Source organism: Eublepharis macularius, chromosome 14, assembly GCF_028583425.1.
Source record: "Eublepharis macularius isolate TG4126 chromosome 14, MPM_Emac_v1.0, whole genome shotgun sequence".
In the NCBI taxonomy this organism is placed as follows: domain Eukaryota; kingdom Metazoa; phylum Chordata; class Lepidosauria; order Squamata; family Eublepharidae; genus Eublepharis; species Eublepharis macularius.
Window position 1 is genome coordinate 34813570 of NC_072803.1, and position 26458 is coordinate 34840027.

At 46.4% G+C, this 26458-nt stretch overlaps 1 protein-coding gene across 1 annotated transcript in view; it reads left to right on the forward strand.

The window, feature by feature from the left end:
* Nucleotides 1-26458, forward strand: part of FAM178B (family with sequence similarity 178 member B) — a 202698-nt gene that overhangs the window by 129846 nt on the left and 46394 nt on the right. The window lies entirely within an intron of this gene.

Sequence of the window (26458 nt, forward strand, 5' to 3'; positions counted from 1 at the left end):
ATCTGATAACTCTAGATCTGATTCAACAGAACATACCCCACAGTATTCAATCCCATATGAGCATACACGTTATTCTTCATTCTAGCTAAGTTGCCTTTAAGAAGACAGGTTAAGTTTCAAAGCTTCTTACTTAGCCAAAAAAAGAGGGAAGCAGATTTCAGTGAATTCCAAGTCTGAGAGATTCAGAGGTTATATAGGGTGTGGCCAGTTTATACAGAAGCTATGAAATAAGCCAAGACATGACTTTACTAAACCTTCTGATTTGCGCCTTCTAAACGTGTGACGTAAGATACTTCTGAGCATCGCCACAAACAATTGTTGCAAACTCTGTTCCACTTGTACTGGGATTTATTCTGGGCATAAAGCCATTTATTCGTAAGTTATCCTTCAAGAATAAAAACTGTAACTTAATTAGAACTCTGAAAAAAATGCAGAGTTGCAGGTTTACACAAGAACCTAAAAACAAACACTCAGGTCTAGTGTGTCAAAACATCCTAAACAGTGGTTTAAAATAAAAATCCATGTCACATCTGTTGAACTGTCTAAAATGTTCAGCAGCCTGTGTTTGGGATGCTAACAGCATGCTTATATGTGTCTCATGTACACTGGTCCCTGCCTGCTCTACTCCACAACCCAAGCCACAGTGTGCGTGTGTATAGGAGTAACCTGCTGTGGTAGATGACTCCTTAAAGAAAGAAAGGATAGCCTGTATCCAGAATAATTCTGATTTCCAGTCAGGCTTGATGGGGAAAGGTAGCTTTCATGGCATCTAAAACTGAAGTGGAAAACCAAGAAAATTACCATTTCCACCAGCCCTAGCAATCGAGCAGCATCTGGGTATCTGCCACACTGGCTACTGGCTGGCTGCCTATGCAGTGATGAAAGCTGCGTGCAGATGCAAATATACTCAAAATACTGCTTGTTCCCAATTGTGAACATATTATCAGTGCAAGCATATGGGGGGGGGTGCTTGACGTGAGAGAAAGTAAGCACTAAGGTAAAGTTAAATTTGATTCTCAAATCTGTTATTTGTGAGGATTACAGAATCCGTGCTGAAACTCTCCTCTGCAGTATAAGGTGCCCATACAGATGTTTATTCAACCTTGTTATTATGGGATGGACAGCTGCATGCAGGCAACATGATGAGAGAGGCTGAGGAGCATTTCTTTGAGCAGAATGGTGGTTGCGAAGGGAGTACAAGAGTGTTGTACACGCCTAACACTCTTCTGTGGCTCCAGCAAGCACAGTGAGGCAGAATAGGCAGGAAAAGCACCTGTCTGACAAACCTTTTCTTGAAAACCTCCGAGGGAAAAAAAGAACGCGTAGTCGTAGCCTTCCTTTGTCAGGTTGTTCCATGGCTTTTTATTGTTACGAGATTGTTCTCTTGAATTTGACATTCTCCTGCCAACAGGTGGGTTGGAGCTATTCCTCCATGGCTAGAGTGAACAAAGTTGCCCTTCTTTCAGATCTTTACTGCCAGCACATTTCCCCAGGGCCAGTGCTTTCCAGTTTGCCTTTTTGCATGAATGCATTCTCTGGGGAATCTTTTGCTGGTGGCCGAGTATTTTGGGGAGCATGTTAGGGTCAGTTTTCATGAGGGGCTGGCTAGGCCTGGTGAAACTTTTGTTAGTGCTTGCTCCACAGGAAGTCACCTCAAAACCACAGCCACTCATCATGGGAGGAGATTGGTGATGAGAATCTAGGCTCCCCTTCAGAGATTTTTATCTGCTGTTACTAGTGCCTGAAAATCTCTGGATAAACTTATGAGAGACCTTAAACTTCCCTGCAACACAGTTTGAAAAACGCTGTCTTAGACTAAATACAGGGGAAAAATCAGTGGCACCTGAAAGCATCTATTCAATATGAGCTTTTGCGAGTCAGAAGAACTCTCTTCTTCAGATATGTGAAGGGAAGATCATATTCTCTGCCTAACTTACCCTCCCCCCCCCCAAATCTTCTTAATAAGAAGAATTCCCTATATGATCTCCCCTTCACATATCTGAAGAAGTGAGCTGTGACTCATGGAAACTCATATTGAAATAAGTGTTGTTAGCCCCTGGACTTTGGTTTCTTATTTCACTACAAAAGATTAACACAGCTTCACCTTTGCGATCATCTAGCCTAACATCAGCAACCCCTTCATAGGAATTTCCCTTCTAGATTTATTATTTTCTGAATTATTCTTGATTTTCAAAGATTCTCCTTGAATTCTCAGCTCTGATCATACTCCACATATGCAAAGCTGTCTATATCATATGTGACTGCCAGTGCTATTTTTGTTTTTAAAAAGTGTTGGTACTCATATATAAGCCCTGAACTATATATTCTTGATTGGCATGGTTTGGACATTCCACCTAGTAGATAAATAGGACTGTTTGAACTTTGTCCCTGTTAATACTTTGAGGATCAAACAGGAATTTCTAGGAATATGAGGGGGGGGGAAATATTTTCATCCTATTTGCAGGACTCCCCAGTAAAATTCCTAAAGGGGGCAGGTATTTTTGTGTGTAGAGGGACTCTTTTTGCAAAATGGAAAAAAAACAAACCCATCTGTCTCATTTCGGTCCAGCCTTGTAAATGAAAGCCTCTGATTAGTTTACTTAGCTCCCATTAGCTGTTTGGTAGATCATTCTTCTGTCAGATGTTTCACCACGCTTGCAGAGAAAGGCCAGGGCATTGTGGGGGGGGGGGGGGGCAGAATCCATCCAACTGCAAAAAGTTTTGTTGTTGAGGTTTTTATTTTTATAGGTCTACAAAGGATCTCTTTCTTTCCCTCCAGCATCAGAAGTTTGGAGTTGTGGTCCATGTGGCCTTGGAGCCACGGGACTCTGGCAGGAGGCCTCAAAGGAGGGGATCTGAGGAGTCAAAAAAGAGTACCTCTTTATTGCCAACTGCTGAGGCTTGTTTGCACAGGGAAGCAGGGAGGGGGGAACTGAGTGGCTCTTTAATGTAAGACTTTGATTATAGGCTCAGGATTGAAGGCAGTCCAGGGGAAAACATTCCAGCCTCTCAGAGCAGAAGATATGAGCAGTCAAGGGAGTGACGGAAAGTGTGTGCTGTCACACTCATAGATGTGTGTGCTTGTGCTGCAAATGCAGACTAAGAATGGGGTCCTTTAGCAATATTCATGCACAACTATTAGTTCAGGTCATGCTGAATTTAATGCCATGCTCACTTGTGCCAGTTTACTCCTGTGCCCTCTAAATTTCTCAAAGAGGGTTGTTTGTCCTTGTTTTCTCTTGCTTTCCTCTTTACCTGCCTTGAAGGCTGGCAACTTATCATATTCTTTCTTGCATCCTTCCTAACCTGCTGCCCCAAAGCAGAGAGCAATAGAGAGACAGGTAAAAGGACAACCTAGCCTTGAATTTGTGAGCTGGCTTATTGATAGCGCAATCCTATGCCGAGTAAGACCATTGAAATCCATTGATTTAAAGTGGCATACCTCTGCATAGGATTGCACTGTAAATCTAATCTTTAGTGTAAAGCTATCCTGTAGGTTTGTGCTATAGTTCTGCTCACTTATACATTAAGCAAAAAAATCCTGTGTCAAGGATACCACTCTCCTTCCTACATATGCACTTTGCAAACTTTGCAAGTATGTTTCATAAATGTAGAAAGACTCTTTGAAAATTCTCCCCCTCAAACCTTCCACTTACTTCAGTTCTCCTCCTTTAAAAGCAAGAGTCATCTCTGCCTGCTGGAGAGGCTTTTGGCTGTGCATAGATCCCTAGACTCCATATGTGCCATCAACAGGCAAATCATTCCTCATGTGCAAGTTGTTCCATAACCTCACAGTGAAATGTCAGCAGTTCCAGTCTGCAACAGGCAAAACAAGGCAATAACAGTGAGTGTGGATGGAGGATGGTTGGCAGATGCAACCAAGGAGTGAGATAGATCTGCAGCACAGCAATGTACACACAGATGCACACAGAGAGAAGTCCCTCTTCTTTCTTCTCATGATTGGCTAATGTTTTTTAGTTTGCCTGCCCTGTAGAACCAGAGTAGCACAACTGTCTCCTACAAAGGCAGTGACTAAACCCAGCTAGTTGTACACTTGTTAGGTCTTGTTAGTTTCCCATGCTTGGAGTAGGGCTGAGAATTTAGAGAACCTGAGAGAGACAGATGGCTATAACATTATAATGAAACATCAATTGCTGTTTTTTTTAAGCCCTCTGGTGGCAGGCAGGGGGGAGGGATGGCCACCCTGGGGAAGTGGGGCAAAGAAAATGGAACCTGAATGGATGGGATTGGGAAGATGCAGATTTTCCCAACCACATGGGTGCCACCCCAGCTGTGCTGTGATTTTCCCCAAAACATGACAGCAAAGCAGGTTTGGGAAAGATTGCAGGAGAGATGGAGAAAATCTGAAAAGTGTGGGAAGCTGGGAAAAACTTGCTTTCCACATCCAAGTCAGAGCAAGCCACCCGTCTCTAAGTGATCCTTGTGAATTAGGGTGGGTGGCCACAGGGAAGAACACATTCTCTGCTGTAGTGTCACGATTGCCCTCCCCACACCCATTTGACCAGTAATGAGTCCTGTGGATTTTCAAGCTTGGGTCAAGACTGAACATTCTCCGTGGGCATTCTGTTAATTTGTTCATTCCCCTCCCCGCTGCATGCACTGTTTCCTGCTTGTCTGTCTTCTTAAAAATGATTTATGAGAAGATGTCATATGATATCTTTGTGCTACCTGTTTTTGAGTACACTGCTGATAACATTCTTACTTTTTATTGATTACTTCCCACTACTATCCCTGCTGGTGTTATTTTTAAAGCCTTTTTTGTCTGTCTTTTAGTGCTATGGTTAGTGTGTTTTTTTAAAAAATATGTATGTTATAAAACTCCTAATGTAAGTTACTTTAAGAACCAAGTATTGGTGCAGGAGGAAAATAGCTAAAATAAATGGAAGGGCATATTCCTCTACTGGTGCTGACAATACATAAGGGAAATCCTGCCAAGCTCAGTTTGCACATTCATGCAGGTTGCAGAATCCTACTTTTCTGGGCACAGAATATGGATACGGGGATTATTTTTAGCATAGAATATACACAGCACTGCCTATTGGGCAGTTCCAGCCTGAATTCCCATACAATTCTGTTTAGCATTCTTCTGCAAAGAGACTGAGTTGAGTGAGGCATTAGCCTGGGATGCAAAGTGGTGGTGGGGAAGCTAATGGGACAAGCAGCTGGGAAAGAAGAGCATTCCCTGGGATCAGTGGCTGTTTTCCAGCCCTGGGAAGCTCATCACTTTCTCCAACTTCCGCAGCAGCACTAATGTCTAAAACAGCAGAAACCCACATCCCTGATTCTCAACAAGACTGCCATGGGCAGAAGGCCAAATGCTGGGGAAGAGCGCAGGTGTGTGTTGTTACCCCTTATGCCTGGGGAGGCACACCCATGTATCCTGAATGATCTTTCTAGGCTGATAACCTTTTAGTTCCTGTCCCTGAGATTATCCCATTTTGGTGACAAATGTCTAGCATAGATTTGGACTTTGGTATCAGTTTGCAGGATGGGCAGGCAGAGGAGAGGGGAATCAGAAGGCAGCCTCCATAATAGATTTCTGCATGAGATTTAATTACAAACTTCCAGCTTTGGAATCTTGATGCTGGCTTAGTTTCAGTGGAGGCTTTTGCAAAGAAAACTTGTTAAACAATGAAAACAACCTGCTGGGACATCTCTAGGGAATTTAGCTTGAAAGCAGGCTGGCAAGATGGTTGAAATCTTAGTTGCCAAGAGGGTCTTGTAGAAGATTCCCAGGGGCCAGTATTTTTGCTACTTTGCCCTCTGCTCCCTCACATGACTAGCAAAGGAAGTTGAATAAAGTATGTAAAAGAAGAGCAGTCACGCACACTTATTTAATTTACACAGTTCAGTTTCTTGAATAGTAGGTAAGGGAATGAGCTCCAAATCCAGAAGCCCCAAGTTTGACTCTTACTTCTGCCATGAAGTCACTCAGTGCTATACAAATGCTGATGGTGAAATGCAATGGTTTAATACTGAGTGCATATAGATCAGTCCCAGTATAGTTGCCAACCTCCAGGTAGGGCTTAGAGATCTCCCAGAATTACAACTTCTCTCCAGTTCCCTGGAGGAAAAGGCTGGGTTGAACAGTAGATATGGCATTATTCCCTGCTGAGATCTGTCCCCAAACTCCACTCCCTAGCTATACCCCCAAATCTCCAAAAAATTCCCAGCCTGGAGTTGGTAACCCAATTCCCAGTCACTGTTGGTTAAAAGGTCTTCCTCCATTTGAGACCCAGGAGAGTTGCTACTAGACAGAACAGACAGTACTGAGCTAGATGCACTAACGATCTAACTTCATAATTCATCAGCATCACCAACTTCCTTCATTTCTTGCTGCAAAATATGAGGTATAAAATTTCTCATTTTTGTTAAACTCAGAGCATCTGCAGTCTTGCCTGTCCATCATAGAACAAGCACTAATATTCTGCTGCAGGCTCTGTCCTCCCTCCATACTCCCTCTCTTTTGTTTATTCTCCAAATGGCTACAGAAATGGGGAATGGCATAGCAGGCACCAGAACATTCTCCACAGGGGTACAACTTAGAAAAGAGAGGAAGAGTGATCCTATTAACCGGTAATGGAGGAAGCTGTCGTTAGGCTGTCCTAACAGCTCAAATGGGTTCTTCTTAACAGTCTAATATTTGCATTCAAAAACAAAAACAGGAGGGAAAGACAATAGATAGCCTCCTGATTTTTTTAAAAAAATGCTCTTTGGTTCGCATGCAGATGGATTCAAGCCATGTGTGAGCCCCCTTATTAAAAGAGGCCCACCACTGGAGCTTGCTGTGGTCGAGGCTAGCATGGCCTGGGTGGGCCATTGCAAAATTGCAAAGCAAACTCTTTAACCCAAACTGGATACTGGATGGGGTTTTTTTTTGCCCCTTCCTGAATACCCAGAACAATTTATCCCGTTTCTTCAGCCAGTGTCCATGCTATTCATTCATTAGCCTCTGCTGCTGATTTCTTCTTGATTAATTCAGAAAAAGAGGTCGGCAAAGGGAAGCCAACCACAATAGATCAATTTTGCTTAGGAGGGAGAACAACATCCCTTCTTTGGTTTTGTTCTCCTAAAGTATCAATAGATTGGGCTTCTTCCAGTGTTTTCAAATAGCTAATTGTGGGAACCGAGTTGTGGTTAAGTGGTTTCAGGCTCCTAACTGTGAGAGAGAAACAAATGGTTCATTTCTTGCTGTTGTTTGGTATAGGAAGTTATTGGACCCCAGAGAATGGCCAGAGCTTTTTCTGCCTGGAGCTGTTTTGGGTGCAGTACTTCAGTTTTTCTTTGCAGACAACCTGCACTGTGAGCTGAACTGTGAGTGGTACACAGCTGAGCCTAATGGCACCAAGGTCAAGAGATCAGTATATGCTGCAATTCTGTGCTGTTGGACACAAAATAAGGTTCTGGGCATAGAACTGAGCCTTCTTAGAATCTCAGCTTTTTGTTTTGGAAAAGAGCCCCAAGTTTCTAGCCTTAATGACTGAGGACAAGTGCTTTAATTTTTTGTATTTTACTTTTTTTTTAATACCCTGCCTTTCTCACCAATGGGAACCAAAAGCAGAATCTCAGAAGATAGTGGAGTGGTTTATATATGACATCATTGCCTTGCAAAAATCTTCCTCCTCATCGTCAGAATTTAAACCAAAAGTTAATTATACAAAGTAGTAAACATTACAGAATAAGAATGGATAAGAAACATTATGGATATTTGCTTAATTTGTATAATTTACGCAGGTTGCAACTTTTCTGAGTGTGGGATGTGCGTTCATTTCTTTAAAAGTTCAGTGCCTCTAGCCCTACCTGGGGTACAATGTCATTGGATGTTCTGGTCTTCATTACCAAATGCTGCTTTTCAGGGCTTTTTTCTGGGAAAAGAGGTGGTGGAAATCAGTGGGTTGCCCTCAGAGAAAATGGCCACATGGCTGGTGGCCCCGCCCCCCGATCTCCAGACAGAGGGGAGTTTAGATTGCCCTCCACGCTGCAGTGCGGAGGGCAATCTAACCTCCCCTCTGTCTGGAGATCAGGGGGCGGGGACACCAGCCATGTGACCATTTTCAAGAGGTTCCAGAACTCTGTTCCCCCGCGTTCCCCCTGAAAAAAAGCCCTGCTGCTTTTCTTCCAGGATACTAAACCACTAAGAAGCAAGAGAAATTTCCAGGGCTATCCTGAAGAGCAGAAAAATCAGCTTGGCAGGCTTGTTTCTGTTACACACACAGCTCTCCATCGAGTTGAATAGAAAAGAAACTGTTATACTGCTCACTGAGTAGAAGAGTGATTTGCTAGTGCCAATATTTCTGCTGCTTCAGGTAGACTGCTGTATTGAGTGGTTCAGGGAAGGGTGCTACAAATAGCGTAGATGAGGAGGTTCCCAGCTCAGGCCCTGGCAGTTCCCATCTTTGTAGAGCGAGTGTCAGTGAAACACAGGCAAACTACTATAGACCAGCCTAGATGTACATTGTTGGATGGGGTAGACCTTCCTGTTTTGCATGCAGAAAGTCCCAGGGTGTCCAGAGAAGGTACATGTGCTGGGAAGGATCTTGGGGGAGAGTCACTGTCAACCAGAGCAGATGGGACAGTGGCCGATTCCAGACGGCCCTCCCCATGCGCGACGTCACGCAAAACTTGCGTGAGAAAACGCGATATTTCACGTTTTCCGCGCAGCGACGCGCAACGTTTCGGCATGGGGAAGGCCGTCTGGAATCGGCCAGTGTTAGTGTTCTGGAGAGAATGGCGTTGACCTTATTTTGTTTGTTGCTGACTTCGTATAATCGTGTTTCATTATTATTACTGTGTTTTTATTATTTTATTCTTAATTGTCATTAGCAGAAGCCTCCTCGGAATTAAATTAGCTAAATGGGCAGAAACATTTTAAATAAGTAAATAAAGGGCAACATGAAGTCAGTGTTAAGCATTTCTAAAATCAGAGGGGGAGATTTAAGCACGTGCACACGACCGGGGTAGCTGCAGCTGCTGTGCTCATCTAGAAAGCTATTGTTTCAGGGACAGAGTTGACAGTTTGAAAGTCCCCAGTTTTGGTTGCTCAAACAAGCTTGCCTGTGCTACCAACACTAATCAAGCTGTGCGGTTCACATAACTGGCTCCTCGAGGGTGGTCTTGTGGCTTAAGCCTTTCCCTCTACACCATTTTCTGGATGTGAAAGGGCCCTGGGAGGCACTGTTTCCCCCACAGAGATGAGCTTATAGATACATGTAAGTTTAGCTCAGCAGGGCAAATAGCTACCCCGCTCCGTCCCTTTCAGGTTTGGAAAATGGCAGGAAAGGGGCCGTGTACCATGGTTCCCATCCGAGTCTGGCTGCTGCGCTTCTGAAAATTATTTTTTTTAAAAAATCACTGGGAATTCCAAACATGGAACTCCCAGCACATAGTCTGGTTTAGCCCTCAGTGTAGTGACTAAGAGCTGTTAGCTTGGATGTGTCTGCTTGAAATTTCCTCTGAGTCACAACCTCACTAGGAGGCCTGATGCAAGCTGCTCTGTCTCAGCTTCAGCAAAAGGGGATAATAAAACCTGCTTATCTTATAGGCCATTATAAGGACTGGGCATATGAGTCTATTTTATATCAGGTCAGCCCACTGGTCCATGATCCAGCTCAGTCTTGTTGCCTCCTCTAACCTTTAGTGGTTCTCCAGAGGCTCAGGTTCTCTCCTAACGTGCATTATCTGTGATTTCATAACCAGCAATGGCAAGGATTAAATCTGCAACCTTCTGCAGGCACAGCAGGTGCCTCCACAGCACCCTCTACTTAAAAGATTACTCTGGTGTATATGAAGTGTTTGGAACACCTGAAAAACATTATATAATATTATATTATATTATATATTTTTTACTACAGAGCCTGTTGGCTGTCACACAGGAGCTTCTGCCTCCAGCCCCCTGTAGTGCATCCAAGCTGCTCAGACAGGCCTGTAACCTGTTCTGGAACTTGTCTGCATCTTCTAAAAAGCCATTCAGTACTGACTCAAAGAGTCTGCCTGCCTCCTCATTCCCCCTGGGACGTTGTTCGGTTGATTACTCATCTATACTGTTTTTTAAAAAAAACCCTGAGTCTATTTTTTACAATCTGAAGTTATTTTGCTCTCTTCAAAGCAGTTGGTTCTTGCCCAGACTTTGGTGCCAATTCTCAACTACTCATGCATGCCACAGCGATTCTTGTTGGTGCTATCAAGGCTTCTTCTGGTACTATTTCAATAGAGAAAGAGAAAATATATTTTGTTTAAGTTGGTAAGCCATAACAAGATTTGAGGAGAGGCATAGTTGGCTTCTTAAGTGACAGACCTATAACACATGTTCTTGATGCATCCACAGAGCCAGATCATGTTGTGAATCTACCTCCCACAAAATGCGGTGGGGGAGGGGGGGAAGGATACAAGAACAGTCTTTGGAGATGCCCATGGCTATGATTGTAGCAGAGACCATGAAATGCAATTTATAGAAGAGAGACAGCTTTGTTTCTTCACAATTCTGAATGTGTCTAGCTTCTTACGGCTGCATAAGAGGATGTAAATAATATCTTCTAAGAACCTAACTATATGTTTTCCCCATGCAGATGTGCGTTGCAAGTTCTGTGCTGGGAAGTTAATTCCCAGGCACACATGGGCCCAATTTGTATTGGAACTGTGATGAAGGGAATATAAGCCTTCCCCTGTGCTATATCCTAGCCTGATATTTTTCTTGTTGGGGAAACCTAGGTGTACCCCATCAATACAAGCAGCCCTTCAATGGGCAAATATTTGCCATCTGGGCCTGTTTCCAGTTGGGCAAGGTCGCTTAAGCATCCTTTCCCCACAAGCCACCATCCCAATCTCGTGTGTGCTCCGCCACATACCCCGTAATTCAGTTCCCAGCACACTACTTCTTCCAACACAGGTCTGATCGTATGGGGACACAAGGAAGATGCAAAGAGAACATAACATGTCATTAGACCTTGAGAGCCAAGTCACACAACTGCAGTGACATCACAGCAAAAACTGCTATGGTTTGCCTTTTTGCACCTTCCACAATGCAACAAACATTTGTTCATTTATCTTGTCAGTTGGTCATGTCCAAAAGGAGGCCAGTGCTTTAGGGAGGGCAGAAGACCTTTATATGCTGACAGATTACCAATGATATAATTGTCTCCCTCAGCAGCCAGCCTATAATGAGACATTAGATCTAGGAGCTCATATACCTAGCAGTGGAATAGATTGGCTTCCAGGCTCACCTTGCTTCCCGTGGCAAGAGGTTTCAAGAGGTGTTGTAAAAACATCCCAGTTTGAACTGCCTGCAGTTCTCTCCTTTTACTAGCAGTCCTGGTGATGCAGGAAACAAGGAAAAATTCAGGTCTGCCAGTAAGCCAGTGGCACCCCATACGTCTGTTTGGGATGTCATCCCATAATCTTCAGAAGATTTGTGTCTGATATGAAAAAAGACTGTGGGGCAGGAATCCACACATTCCATTTTCAGGTAAAATTCAAGCTACACATTATGCAGGAAAGCCATGATTGGATCTCTTAGTATAAAAACAACTCCAAGGGGCCTAATTTTATTGGGCGTGGAGATGGGGGAGGGTGTTTTCATGCTGTTTTCCTAGTAGGAGTCCCCCTTCCTTTGATGTTAGTTCCACTAGGGAAAGCAGTAGAGAAGTTGCCCCTCATAACTTCCTTTTTATCTAATGTGGGAATAGCTCACATGGTGGGAGGATTTCTATTGGGGAAGGATAAATCCCCCCCCCAGCTCCAATGACCCAATCCAAATCACCCCTCTCCTTAGTTTTAAGGTTTAAAAAACACCAGGAGATCCAATCCCTGATCTACCATGCAATCTACTAGCATGACCCTCAACAGCTGATCTTTGGGTTTGGTTAGGTTGAGTTTGGCACTCTTAGTCTCTATCACATCTGGCTGAAAGTTCAGTGGGGAAAGGCAGTGAATGGAGGAAACGTGTTTTTTCCTGCCATTGAGAATGCAGAGAGGCGGGGAGGGGTGTGCCTGTTTGTCTTTCCCATTTGGATCAGAGGTTGCTTTCTTCATGCTGGCACAGAGAATATGTGTAGCGTAAACACCTCAGGAGCCTGGAGGGGACCCCGTCATGTTTTATTCATCCAGATGAACAGACTTCATACCTAGACACGGCAGTTTGCCGGGATTTGCCTGTTTTTGTTTTTTTTTCAAGGAAGAGGAGGATCCAAATGTTTATTGGCTTGTGCATCAGGGTTCTGTGTGTCTTGGCAAGATCCGCTATGGTTTGGCGTCAGTGTTCAAAGGCTTTGTAACTTCTCAGTTTGATGCAGTTCTTCTCTGCTGAAATTTCTCTGGTGTGACCAACCTGCAACCCCCATATACATTTCAAAGCAGAAGTAGATTGGCATGGACTGAGAGTCAACTTATGCAGAAAATTGGAATTCCATGACTGGAATCTGTCATATTACTTGGTCCTTAAAAGTTGCCTTCAAGGGGAGTATGGATTGAGGCTGTGGTACTAGAAAAGGGGGGTACTCTTTTGCTTCGTGCCCTTCCTCAGATTAAATATGCCCCTCAGCTGCTTTTAGCGCCCATGTCTTTTGTCCTTGTTGGAACTTTAAAGCAACTGGGGTGGGGGGACACGATTCTGATCAGGGAGACAGCAAAAGAGCAAAGAATTAGCCCTCCTCCCAATATCCCCAGCACCATGGCCCTGATCCAGACTGGGCAACTATGCTTGGTTCTTAGGACCAAATAACACCTCTGGAGGTCCAGTCGCAGAACTTTGTGTCACTTTGACATTGAGAACACATTTGTTTGTATGGATTGTTGGTATATACAGAGTCATACGAACAAAACAAGAAGAGTGCCTTCCCTAAGAAGCTAAGTTTTGACAGAGGTATTTTCCACACCAGGACAGGCTTCTGTACTTTCCCTGGTACTGTTGCAGCATATATCATTATAATGATCCAACAATCTGCCTATCAGGCACTCTAATTCTCAGATTTAATTTTTTTTTAAAGTAGATCTCTTGTCCTCTTTGTTGCAGATATACGGCTTTCCCCCCTGTATCTCTACAAACAAACAGGGCTAGAGGCTTGATTTTAAAAAAAATGAAAGCTGGGGATTCTGAGAACTTGATACACAATTTGTCAGATTGTTATAATGATATAACAATATTCAATGGCTGCTTTTTTGAAAGACTTCCCAGAGGCGGAGGGGGGGGGAGATTGCTGCAGAGGGGACAGCAGCAGGGGCAATGGCTTCTGTGTGGGCGGAACTGGAAAAATCCGAACTTTCCCACCCACATGGCAGCCATCCAGGTTTTGCTGAGATCTTTTCCAAAACTTTGCAGCAAAGCTGGTTTGGGAACCATCAGAGAAAAGCTGGGAAAACTCTAGGAAGTGCACGAATGCACCGCAATGTTGTGGGGAATCAGGAGAAAAAACCCACTTCCCAACAGTGTTGAACCTGGAGCAAATAACCCTTGTGGGAACAGACGGAATGAAAGGGTCTTGGGTATCTAGAGGACACGTGATCAATTGCTATTACACACTTAGGATTTGGGGTTTTTTGGGTGTGTGTTATGCTGTTGTCAGTTCTTTCTTGCATATACGTGCAGACTGGTTTTCTTTCTCACATGCTTCCCCCTTCTTCAGGTGGCCTTTCCAAAATCATGAGGAAGGCTCTCCATTCTCTTTAGAATTCAAAGCTGCAAAACTGAGCTTTTTAAAAAGGGCTTGTGGCAACCCCTGATATTTTTGGACAGTGTTCAATAAGCAGCTACTACAACTTGATGTACAGCTGTGATGGTTTTAACATTACCTGTCTTAGGTCCCAACATTAGGGAGGAAGACAGGTTCATAAATATTCCAAACAGGGAAAGGAGGGTTTTTTTGGAGAGGATTTTGAAATATAACGTAAAGCAAATTATGTTTGCATATCAGAGTGTAGAAATTTTGTCTACTTGGATGCTTTGTATGAATCCAGCATTTTGGGGATGTGGCATCACCATACTATGGATCATGCAGACGGCAGTTTCCACACTATTGGAATCATACTGGCCTACCATAGAGTGCTATTGTAGGAATTACAGCAAAAATGTGAAGAGCTTTGAGTAATGGAAGCAATCTAATTGTTAAGTATTATAATCCAATAAGAAGAAACTGCAGGATGTCTGTGGCTTGTGAGGTTAAGGCTGCTTCCACACTGCAGTGATTCTTGGTGGAATTCTTATTGCCACTGCGAATGCGGAAACATATATCCTGCAGCAGTGGAGCATCCACAGTGCAGTTCTCCCCAAATGTTGACTCAACCCCATGCAGGCAGCATCCCCACCACTACCAAATGGGCTTTTTAAAAAGTGAGTAATTGGCATATCACTCTAGTGCTAAGCCACATCAATATGTCAGTTACCTGTGGTAATTGACATATCATTGAAGCTTAAAATTATCAATTGACTTATCATTGTAAACTATACTGATATGTCAGTTAGCTTTTTTAAAAAGCCCCCTAGTGGCAGGGAGGGGCTGGGGCAAGCAAAATGGCAGTAAATGGGTGGGGCCTTTAAAAATGTGCACCTTTCGATCCACATGGCATACAAACATCCTTTGATTGCATTCTTTTTCAACAGATCATATTCAGCCAGGTTTAGGAAAGATCATAGCAAACAGGGAAAACCTGGATAGTGGACAATGATGAGATATAGTGTGGATGGTTAAAAAAAAAAGCTGGAGCAAACTCTCCATGAAGAGGAAGCATTAAAAGCAAATTGAACATGCAAAGAAAGTTACTAGCATATGTCAAATATATAAAGATAGCACCTTGCAGAGTAAGAAGATTCAGTATTTTTTAAAAGGACTCTGCTGATGGAATGGTAGGATCAGCCCAGTTGTGCCAGAATTTTCCCAACTATACGTGGACATGTGAAAACTTATGATAGCACTTTGAATTTTCTAATTGGTTTACATTTACTCATTCTTACATCCATTGTGTGAGGTATATCTCCCTTATTCTGGTATGAGGATCTGAGGCTGAAAAGTATTTACTTGCCCCAGTAACCAGTCTTAGTAGTAATTAGAATCCTGAGATTTATGGCCCAGGTCCAGTTCCTTAGTGTTTAGAGTTCATTGACTTTTCAGACCACTGAAGAGTAGACAACCAGATACAAATAAGTTGTAAACAAGATGAGAATGCATTGACAAGAAGGACCAATTAATTAAAAGAATTAACCTATAGAAAAGACATGCTCTTTGTTAATAGATATTGACAAGCTGGTGCTCTGCAAGGAATTGTTGGAGGGGAGACAATTTGGCAATTCCAACATCCTACAAAATCCAGGATTCTTTCTCAGGCTGATTTCTCCCTCCATTTCCCCCCCCCTTCTAACTGACTAACAATGCAGACCTAAGCAGAATTATTACCATTCTGAGCCCATGGAATTAGAAGTGTTTAACTGCTCAGTTGTTGTCAAATGCTGTCCCTTCTGGAGCCTGAGACTGTTTTAAGTAGTTATTCATATTTTTCTGCATTCCTTCATAGTCCCCTGAATATATAGAGGCTGCAGTTTTGTCTAAGTTGTTCAGTTGTCCAGCTTTTGTTGTCGTAATAGGGGCCAAACAATTGCCCCTGTACATGTTACAAGGTCCTCGTGTTTGTTGAGGAAGACATGAAAACTTTGAAGCAGATGCTCAGAGGGTCTCCGTGCTGTTTTCTCCTTCTCAGAGTGGCTCATGGAGCTGCTGTTGTCTCCTTTCACATCATATGTGTACCGAAATAAGTTCATGCTCAGAATAGTGCAGGTCACATAGTTCACTGGTGCATTTCTGAGATTCAGACGACATTTAGTATTGTGCAGACATGGAGTTCCAAATGTTAATCTAGTAAATTTTAAATAAACAGAACAAAAGTCACTTTTCTAACAAATGCTTAAGGCAACATAGACACTTTTACAAAGCTGAGCATTAAAATAGCACTCTAGAACAATGGCATGCAATAGTAAAATCAGCACAGTGCCTTGACCTAGAGAAATAAGATTAGTAGGCCCTCCCTCCGCCCCACTTCCTTTTCTTTTGTTGGCCCACAAGCAAATAAGGGAGCAGGATGCCCTGGCCTTGAAGCAAGGCCTTGCATGCTGTAATCTAGATCTTCATATGATAACTCAGACACAACCCAGTGGATCTGCTGCTCTGCATTCTGAGCAATGAGCCAGCATCGTACCCATCACTCAGCACTTTATGAGGCGAGGAGGGGAACGCCAGGGCAATTTGGCAGCCAGTTGGAACCCATCATGTGAGAGGGAGCAGCAAGGAGGCACTGAGGCTCGTGGGTTCACAATTAGCCTACAGGGTAGCAGCTCCTGAAGCAAGATTGTAATCTCCCGCCAAAAAGAGTGCTTTAGGAATCTTGCCTCTGCATGTCCTTCTTCCTTGTAGGCAGTCAAAACAGGGAGAGCAAGTTAGTTTTGGGTCATATTTAAGAATACAGAACTTCTGAGAATAGTTGGGGCTCTCCTTTGTGATTCCCTGCATGCCTATGACTGGGGGTAGCAAGTGTGGAGAAGTTAACTCAGCAGGCCACTTGATTTACATTGTGAGATTTAGTCTTTAGCTGCAATAACAAAAGATGACATTTAGGATTCCAGATTGTGCTTGGCAGGGCTTTTTTTCTAGGAAAAGAGGTGGTGGAACTCAGTGGTGTAGCATGTTTTGCCAGCACCTAGGGTAACTCCCAGCAGGAGGTGGCGCCCCTGGCACTACAAGCGTCTGTGCAAAGTGTGCGCGTGCTCCCAGGACTGCATGATGACATCACTTCTGGGAAGTGATGCCATTGTGCAGGGTGCAGCCACCCCCCCAGCAGCGCTCCCACAGTTCAGGCCTGCTCGCCTCCTCGCCCTTACCTGGCGGCCCCCCAGCGTAGCTGCCCACACCACTTCCACCAGCTTTGTGCACTCTTCAGTCAGAAGCCCCTACAGAAGGGCCAGCTGGGTACCCAGTGAGCCGGCTGCCCCATCAGCATGGCAGGCAGTGCGGGTGGCCTCCCACAGATGCAGTGCAGGCTCTCCTCATGGGGTTGCCAGCCTCCAGGTGGTGGCTGGAGATCTCCCAGAATTACAACTGATCTCCAGGCCATAGAGATCAGTTCCCCTGGAGAAAACAGCTGCTTTGGAGGTTGGACTGCATGGCATTATACCCTGCTATGGTCCTTCCCTTCCCCAAATCCTGTCCTCTCCAAGCTCCACCCCTCAAATTTCCAGGAATTTCCCAACCTGAAGCTGGCAACCTTAACTCTATGGGTATGATACCTTCCTGAAGTCCCTCTCCTCCCCAAAGCCCACCCTCGCCTGCAGGGTGGGCGAGCAGGAAGGAAGGCAGGCAAGCTGTGACTGGAGCAATGCATCCAGGCGACACCCATGGGGAGTGCAGGGAACAATGAAGGGACAGGCAGTCTGGCTGGCTGGGGATGGGGTCCACAATATCAGTTGCACTCTGGCCCGAGCAAGCCCATGGGCTTGGGATGCCTGGGCACAGGGCTGGAGTGGAGGAGCACCTGGAAGGGGAAGCACCAGTGCCTGGCCTCTGCACCTGGGAAGGAAATCTGCACTGACTGGCCACACCTGCTGCTTCGCTGCCCAGCGCGCCCTTGTGGACGGGAGGCTTCCTTCTGTCTCCAGCGGGCGGAAGTGCTCGAGGAAGCGGTGGTAGAGGCAGCCCCTCCCCAGCAAGTTGGGGCATGGGGCCTGCTCCTGTTTCACCATCACTGAGGCTCAGCGTGCCGTTAAAGAACCAGGCACCATGGGCTGCACACAGGGAGGACCAGGATCGGAGGGGCGGGGCACCAGACACGAGATTACTTTCAAGAGGTCCCAGAACTCTGTTCCAGTGCGTTCTGGCAGAAAAAAAGCCCTGGCACTGCTGGGTCTCCCTTCAGCTGTTACCAGAACTGCTCTTTATTATAATGGGGAATTAGCTGCAGCAGTCTGTAACTATTAATATTAATATTAAGCGAGGATCATAACCTATGTTTACGGAGGTCCCGATCCCAGACACTCTAGTGAAAAAGAGGCAGACAATGAGTCAGGTCCAAACACGTGTATTGAGTGTAGCGTAAGCCTAGCTTGCACAATCATACAAGGAACATACAAGGTCTAAGAAATACAGAGTAGGAAATACAGAGACATTCGCATTAGCTGGTTCCCAACGATGATAAGGGAAATACTCACAATCCTGGAGCGAAGCAGAGACACGGCAGCGAGGGTGGCCCAATGCCAGCACTGGGACCACAGACGGACAGCAAGGAGGTCTGGATAGGGAATGGCCGAGGCACCGAGTGGTCTGAGAGACCAGCTTAAATACCCCAAAACGTACCCTGGGGCTGGTGCTGTACTTGGTGGTTCTCACAGATTAAAACAAAGGGTCTAATGGGCTACTGAATGGCTTGGATGGGCCACTTTGGTAATCAGATTGTGATAAGTGACACCTCAGGAAGAGGGGACAAAAGAGGGAGGGGGAAATCCAAGTGGGCTGAAAGGATGTTCCAGCGGACAGGGCTTGTCCTGATGTCATCAGCTTTGGAATGCGGAGGTTTCTTTGAGATGCATTCTCTAAGTGCTTGGGATGGTCGGCACTTAGTTCCTTCTCCGGGGCGGCTCCTAAGATATGCAGAGCGGGGCGAGGGGCTCTCGCTGCGGACGTGGTGTGCCCGCTTCGCCGAAATGGCTTCTCAAAGCAGTCTTCTCCCTCTGGGTCTTCTGGGTGCCTGAGAACATGGATGCCGGCTGGGCATAGCTGGGGCTGGATAGCAGGCTGCCCGGTAGCGAGGGCAAGCTCGGGGACCGGCCCGCGGGGGGGGCTCCAGGCGGGAACTGACCAGGGAGCGCCTAGCCAGGCTCGCTGGAGGTTTCCCCGTCAGGCGCCCGGCTGCTAGCAGCGGCTTGGGCCCATATGAGGCAGGCTTCCATGGAGGCAGCGGGAACAACACTTTAAAACACAGTCCAAAGCAGGGAACAGGCACGGTCCGTGGCAGATGGCAAAGCAGGCACGGGGAACACAGTCCAAACGCACACTGGGAAGTCCAGACACAGGTCAGGGCAGGGCTGCCCAGAAAGAGAGTCCTTTTGTGCAGTTAACCAACCATGGAGTCAGTAAACTACACAGTCTATTACAGCAGCGGGGTAATTGACACGCAGGCAGGAAACTGACACGTGTATCAGAGCACACACGTGCAAAGCAGTCTTTGGTGCAGCAGTGAAACAGTAATGCAGGAAACTTTAACACAGTTCATAGCAGGCTTCAAAGCAGGGGAGGGGGCCTACTTGGCAACAATTCCCCCCCTCGGAGACCCCGGGACGTCAGGCGCGCGGGTCTCCAAACTTGACTTCAAAGGCGAGGTGGTCGGCAATGTCCGGTGGTCGAGCTTCGAGCGAAGAAGGAGTGGGAAGGGAAGGAGGGGGAGGCGTCACTCAAAAATTTAGTTTGGAGAACCACCTAACCGAATAAGTGCAATTTAGATCAGCCAATGGGCTGCAGGTCTCTGGGTTCACACCAGGGGGTGTGCTAAGTGCAATCGTCAGAATAAATAGTAATAATTCATAGCAATAGTAATTCATAGTAATAGGCAGCAATGATCAATTCATGCATATAAATAACAACAATTCATATTTGGGTACATTGATCAATTCATGGCGGGAGGTAATTCATACGGAATTCATGGTGGGTTAAAAGCATTAAAAACCAGGGGCAATTCATATACATGGATTAATTCATAAGCAGAAGATTTAAAAGCAAGGACAATTCATGGTTCAATTCATGAATAAAAGCAGGCTACTTCATAGGAAGTTAAAACAAAGCTCCTAGGTGAGAGAATAATTCATATAAGAAAGTGCAAGTCAGGCATAGATCAATTCATAAAGGGTAGAGCAATTCATAGATGGTTAAAATCATAAATACATAGATATATATATGATTAAAAGCAATAAACCGGGAAGTTAAAACTAATAGATAAAGCAGCAACGATAAAAGCAAGTGCGAGGAAATAATTCATGAGGGTGAGCGGCGGAAGGGCTCATAGGGGGTCAGAAAAATACACTCTGCAATTAAAAACCAAATCAATATGGCTGGATTAAAATCAAATTCATAGACTAGAACTGCCTCGGCGGAGGGAGTTAGGTTAAAAAGGCAATTCCTAGGGTTAAAATCAAATTCATCGGGAGGAAGTTCATGGGCGCACTTGCGATAGATAGAGGGTGGGACTAGTTCGGGGCTAAATTCATGGGAGTAAAATTCATAAAAGCAATGGCGGGAAATTCATAAGACCATAGAGTAACAAAGATCACAGACGGCTCAGTCTGCAGTACAGCTGCTGGACTGGGTTACATATATACAAGAACAAGCAAACTTAGTCCATGTGCTCCAAAACACACTTCCACCCCCCCTTGCTGTCTGCGTCAATCCACAGAGCAGGGTCGGTGAGCGGCGAGAAGGGCTTCAGGCACACAGTTCTAGTCCTCATGGCGGTGGCGCTGCTGGCGGTCGTTTGGAGACGGGCCGTGGGTTGGGAGGCAGAGAGATATGTCCCCCCCTAGTCCACAAGAGGGCCTCGGAGCGGTGTCCGGCAGCAAAGCGTCCATGGGGCTGGTTCAGGATCCGTACACATAATAAAACCCAAGCATAGTTCATAATACCATAAATAACAAAATAAGCAAGGAATAGAAATGGGGCGCCAAGAATAACCATTAGGGCAGGAGGAGGTCGGGGTTGTAATGGTCCAAACGGTAGGATAGTTGGAGTTGCTGGAGCTGTCGGCGGCTCCAACAGCCCAAATAAAGCAGTGAGGCACATAGTAGAACTTGAAAAGCCAAAATAACAATAATCGGGTGCAAAGCCAAATTGTAAATTCCAGTGGCAGTGGGGCTCCAACCAAAGAGGGTTTCCCACCACGAGTGCTCTCCGGTGGTCTTAATCCGCTGGACAAGATCCAAAATCTCCTTCCCGTTGTGGGACACAACCAAAGCAGTTGTGTCCCCGTCCCTCTGGATGCTCTGGAGGGTGCGGTGGAGCTGCGGGTGGGCCAGGAGCTCATGGATTAGCTCCAGACCGATGCCAAGGGAGATGGGCTTCACTTGTCGATAGATGGAGGGTGCCACCAGGATCTCTTCTTGGGTCCAGACCGGTACCGTGTAGGTGAAGTCGCAGGCTGCCACCGAAGACAGGTTACAGAAGCAGCGGTTGGCTCCCGGGATCACGGGCTTCAGCTGGAACGAGTTCAGGACCACGAAGTCGCAGGCCGTTCGCACGCAGGCACATCCTTTCCCAAGGTAGACCACAGCGGAGCTGTTCTCCCGGACGACCTCGAAAGGGCACTCATTGAGGGCGTCGACTTGCGGGGCTACACAGGGATGATGAGGTGCAAAGGCTTGGTCCTGGCAAATGAAGCCGGTCTGGTCTCGATGCTGGCACCCCTGGAGGCTGACGAGCTGCCATCCGGTCGGGGTGAAGCGGGCCCAATGGTCGGGGTGTCTGGCGTAGAGGACCTCGGTGTCGCTGACTTGGAGTCCCAGAGGCACGACTGGATACACGTGGAATGACTCGTGCGCACTGGCCGTTAATAAAAATAATTTAAGCTCCTGGGTGGTCGGTGAGAATGAGGAATTTACAAGAGACCACCAGGATTCAAGCTCCAGTTCTATGGGTGACAATTTGGGCGTAATCAATCTTTTAATTTCCAGGGGCAAGTGCCCGTCCGTGGCTTGCCGAATTAGCCCCATGGCCACAGCCTGATTTAATTGTTGGGCTTGCATACATGCCATGGCTATTGACACGTTGCGTTCAAAAGACTGTGTCCCTTTGAGCAGCAGAGAAAAATCTCTTTCAATTTGACTCTCCCAGTTAACTAAAATGGAGCTGATCTCGTGTTGCCCATTTGAAATGGAATTTAGGGACTGCACCACCGGTTTACCTAAGTCGGAGATGCTAGTCGTGACATGGGCAAACTTATTAGCGAGAGTCTCAATGTTGACCGAATCCATGATTGCTAAGCCTCCGGCTGCAGGAGCAGTCCAGTCGGCAATGCTTCGTCTGGCACGCGAGAGAGAAGGAGAGGGATCGATCCACAATTGTAGCCATGCATTCCAACCCTTGCTACCGGCCTCCAGATAGGGAGCGCACTGCGGCAGTCTCTGGGTTATATTTAACTCAGCTAAGTCTATGCGGATCTCTTTTAAAGACATTTGCGGGCGGACTAGAACTCTCTCTCGAATGTCAGTTTTCAAAACATGGGAGCCCACTATATGCGTGCCGCCTTGGCTTAATTGTTCATTGCTAGCAATCAAAGGGTCAATTTGGATGGTGTGGGTCTCCTGGGTCCGGATCAGCAAGGAATAATTGCCTGGTTCATGAGTCAAATTTACAAAGAGCAGCCCAAGCCGGTGAAATTTCTCTACTAGGGGCTTGGTTTGGCATTCGGGCGTCTGCTGAACCAGTATCCAATCGGGTGGGCCGTGTTTGGCTAGGTCTTCCTCCTTTACAATCCAGGTCAGGTTCTCCCAGCGCTTTATAGCAAAGGAGAGAACTGCGCCTGAAGGGGGCGTGACAGTGACCGATGCAGATTCAGTGGTAGTAGTGCCTAGTAAGATGGTCATTCTAAAGGGGTCTCCTGCCTTCCATACTGCGGCCGACACTAAAACAACTTCACAGTATGGTCCGAAAGCCTCAGTGACAAATGGCGAGGTTTCGAAGTTGGCAGGGGTGGTATATTTGTCTACCACCGGGACTGCGGTGGGGGCTGGCCTTATACGGGGAAGAAACATACATGGAATTGGAGCAAGTGGTGACACTGTGTCAGTAGGCGAGTAGCATACTAATTCTTGGGACAGAGTTTTTACTCCCACACATAAAATAACAAGCTCTGGGGGTCGGATCCACTGCTCTTCACAACTGCGGAAGTTAGTGCGATCCGTGGGGGTGGTCATATTGCTCTGCTGCACAACCTTGCAGACCATCATTTCGTTCCCTGCTAGTGTATTGATACATCTCCAATGGGGGTAGGGCATTAGTTTGGACGGGCGTCCCTCTATTAGGGTGCCTGCCAGCACGAGCAAACACAGAGTAGCCAGGTGCCTCATCTCCTGGCCTTCCTTTCCTTTCTGTGGCGAAAATATCCTGGGGAGACCTGCGGATATAAGTACAGGTTCCCTGAGTTGGTTGCAGCAAAATGAAATAAAGTGAAGCAGGGAAAAAGAGGGAGGGCATTTTTCTGCCAGCACTGTCTATTAAGCGGGGTTCGAACGAGAAGTCCCAGGGGCACTAAGCGAGCCTTCCAGCTTGTTGCTCTGGGGAACTCCTGTGCGGGGGCTTCTTCCTAAAGCATGTATATTTCAGAGGGTAGCGTCTTTGCGTTGGGCAAGGGTCGGCTGTGCGTTAGGCGGGGTTATGCAAACTCGCCCCAGGGGTCCCTGGGTGCCTAGGCTATGTGGCCTTCAGGTGTCCCTTGCTTGGCGGCGGGCTGCTTTTATTTTGCGGGCTGAGAGCTATCGGTCCGGCTCGGCCTGGCCTTGCCGTTTTGAAAGGAAAAAAAAACTGGAGAACGGTTTCCATTAACTATAAGGGTTGCTGCAGACGGGGGCCCTCGCTTTAATTTTCAAAAATAGGCCTTCGTCATATATTTGCAGGACAACCAATTTTTGGAGGGACTCCCTCGGGAGGCCCCATTTTCTGGTTAAAAAAAAGGTACACCGGGCAAAAAGAAAAATACACTGAGCAAAAGAAAGATGCACTGAGCCAAAAGAAAAATACACGGAGCAAGAGGCATACGGGTGTGGGGTACTTTTGGGTTGCCCTCACTTGGAAGGCCTGGCAGGGCTTCATTAAAACTTCAATATGTCTCCCCCCCTTCTTTTCCCTTATACGGTACGGGCAAGGGAAAAGATTACGTGGGGCGGGCGGCTGCTGGCGGAAAGGGCCGAAGTGGAGCCGAAGGTGCTCGGCAGCGTTTATCGAAAAGCGGCGGAGGCGGCCGAGATCTGCCGGCGCCACTGGGTCTGGGTTGTTCGGGGGTCATCTTGGCGCGGGGGATCCTGGCTATGCAAATGAGGTACGCTGCCCCTTGTGCGTGGCGAACGCACCCCAATAACATATTCCAGGGGTACATATTTACAAAATACTGGCGGGTCTTTTACTTTTGCACTAAAGCGTACTGGCTGGTGGCGCCGTATAGCAACTCACCATGACGAATATGAACATTAGTAAAAGAGGGATGTTGGGCTATCTGGGGGTCCTTTTCCAGGGGAGGCACGGCCCTCAAAGCCAAAGCCGACCATCATGCGAAAGCGTGGGTCTGGCAGGTGAGACCCCGAATCTACGTAGATGCGGGATCTTCACCAGCACGGCGGGTGAAATGTTTTCAAATACGGAGATCACCTTTATTGGTGTGTCTCCAATATTGGAAATGCATTCACTCTTGGGCTAAAGCCTCTCCAACCACTTTCACACAGCAAATCTCTTTTGCCTGTGCAATTTTTTCCCGAACATGCGGCTAACAATCCAATTAAGAATCACTCTCGGTGGTGGTCCTATTTGGCTTTGATTGCCGTGTTTCCCCCTAGGGTCCCAACTGTGGGGCCCGCCTAATGAAGTTAAAGAATAGAACTGACAAGAAATAACAAAAACACTAAATGATTATATGAAGCCAAGTTGGCTTTTTATATCTAATTTCAAAAGGGAATTGGGCTTCAGGTTCACACACACATAAAGTTAAGACTGCACAACGAAAAGGGACGGGGGCTGCGGGGACTTGAACTCAAGTCTCCTTAAGGTGGCTTTTCCACTCCTGGTTCCAATCCCTTCCAAATTCTGATAGGGAACCAGTGATTACATTTATTTAGGCTTACTTCAGCCTGGGAGAGGACAAAAGGACGAACTGGGAGGAGGTTAGAATCCTGGTCTGGCCAGTTTTTCCATTTCAATGAGGGGTGGGGGTGTAACGCTGAGTGGGAACAGTCTGTTTTAGATGCTGCTAGCAACTGGGATTCTTTCAGGAGTCTGCTCACTTGCCTTATTACATTCCTGACTGCACTTACTGCTGGAGGCTCTACCTTTTCACTAAGTTTTGGGCTTGAGCATTTTAAAACGTGGAAACAGATACACAAATGTCTCTGAATTAGCTCAAGCACTACTAAACCACACAGGCCCAACATGAGGTTTTCTTCAGGTGTGTTAGTCAGGGAAGGCTGAGAGAAAGCTATTTGGTGTGTAGTTGCAAGCACTGGATTTTTAAAGCAATTTAAATCTTTTAAAGGAACTGCATCTTTACCTTTGTTTACCTGTTCTTCAGGATCATTGCAAGAGGGCACAGTCACAGTGGGCTGTGTATAGCTTGGCTGGGGGCAGTCTATGGGAGCCAAGACAATTTCTTGGGGAATGACTTTTAAACTCTGCACATGCTCAGAGGTTAAAGTGAATTCTGGCTTCTTGGGCGTGGGGGCTGAGGCAGAAATTGGAGGCACAGGTGACTGGCTACATGTTTCACTGCCTTTGGCGGGGCGGGGTGCTGATTCAATCACTGATTGTTCCTCTAAAGTCTTTAATCTGGCTTCAGTGAGTCTCTGGGATTCCAGGAGATTTTGCATCAGGGTTTTTAAAGTGGCAGTTTCATTATTCTGGTCCTCCAGCAAAGTCTGCATGTTAAGGAATTTATTGTGGAGCTGCTCTTTCTCTATTGTGCAAGCATTCAATTTTTCCTTTAATTCTTTATTCTCTTTATTAAGATCATTTATTTTTAAATTCTGTTCCCTATTGACACTTATGAGCTCCTGAATTTTATTTTGCAGCTCTGCCAGGTTTCTTTCAGAGGTGTCTGGCAGAGTTGGTGCTGGGTTCTGGGTGCGAATCACCCTTTGGAATCTTTCCTTCTCTCTTTTAAGTTCCAAGCTATTTTTAGTTCCCGGAGGTCGAAGGCTAGCCTCAACCTTTGGTTTTCTCCCACGGGCAGTTAAGTGGGGAGAGTAATGTGTGACCCCCGGGCATCCCTATTGGAAAAAGGGGTTCCCAGCTGGTGGAGGCTCTTCTCTTACTGTAGCCACTGGCTGTGTATGTTGGGGAGGGCCTTTCCCAAGGGTGTCTAGAAGGGCAGAGAGAAGAACTGAAGTGGGCTGCTGGTGGAAGAGCTCCATGTCTGCCCCATGATCCTTGAGCCGCTTCCAGAGTTCCCAGCGGAGTGAGTCCCTGGCTGGCGGCGGGCCGCCTAGCTCAGAGGGCTCCTCATGGTTCTTTGGCTGCGGTCTCCAGGAGTCAGCCTGACTTGGGGGAGGGTAGACCTGGTGGTTGTAGGGGTGAGGTGCCCGAGGGGGCAGGGGTGCCAAGGGCAGCGCAGTTCTCCAGGGCTCAGAGGGTCCCTGCGGGGAAGAAGGGTAGTGACTGGGGGTGGGCGCAAAGGTTACTCCTGGACGGGAGTCCCTCTGGCTGCAGCCCCGAGTGAAGCTACCACT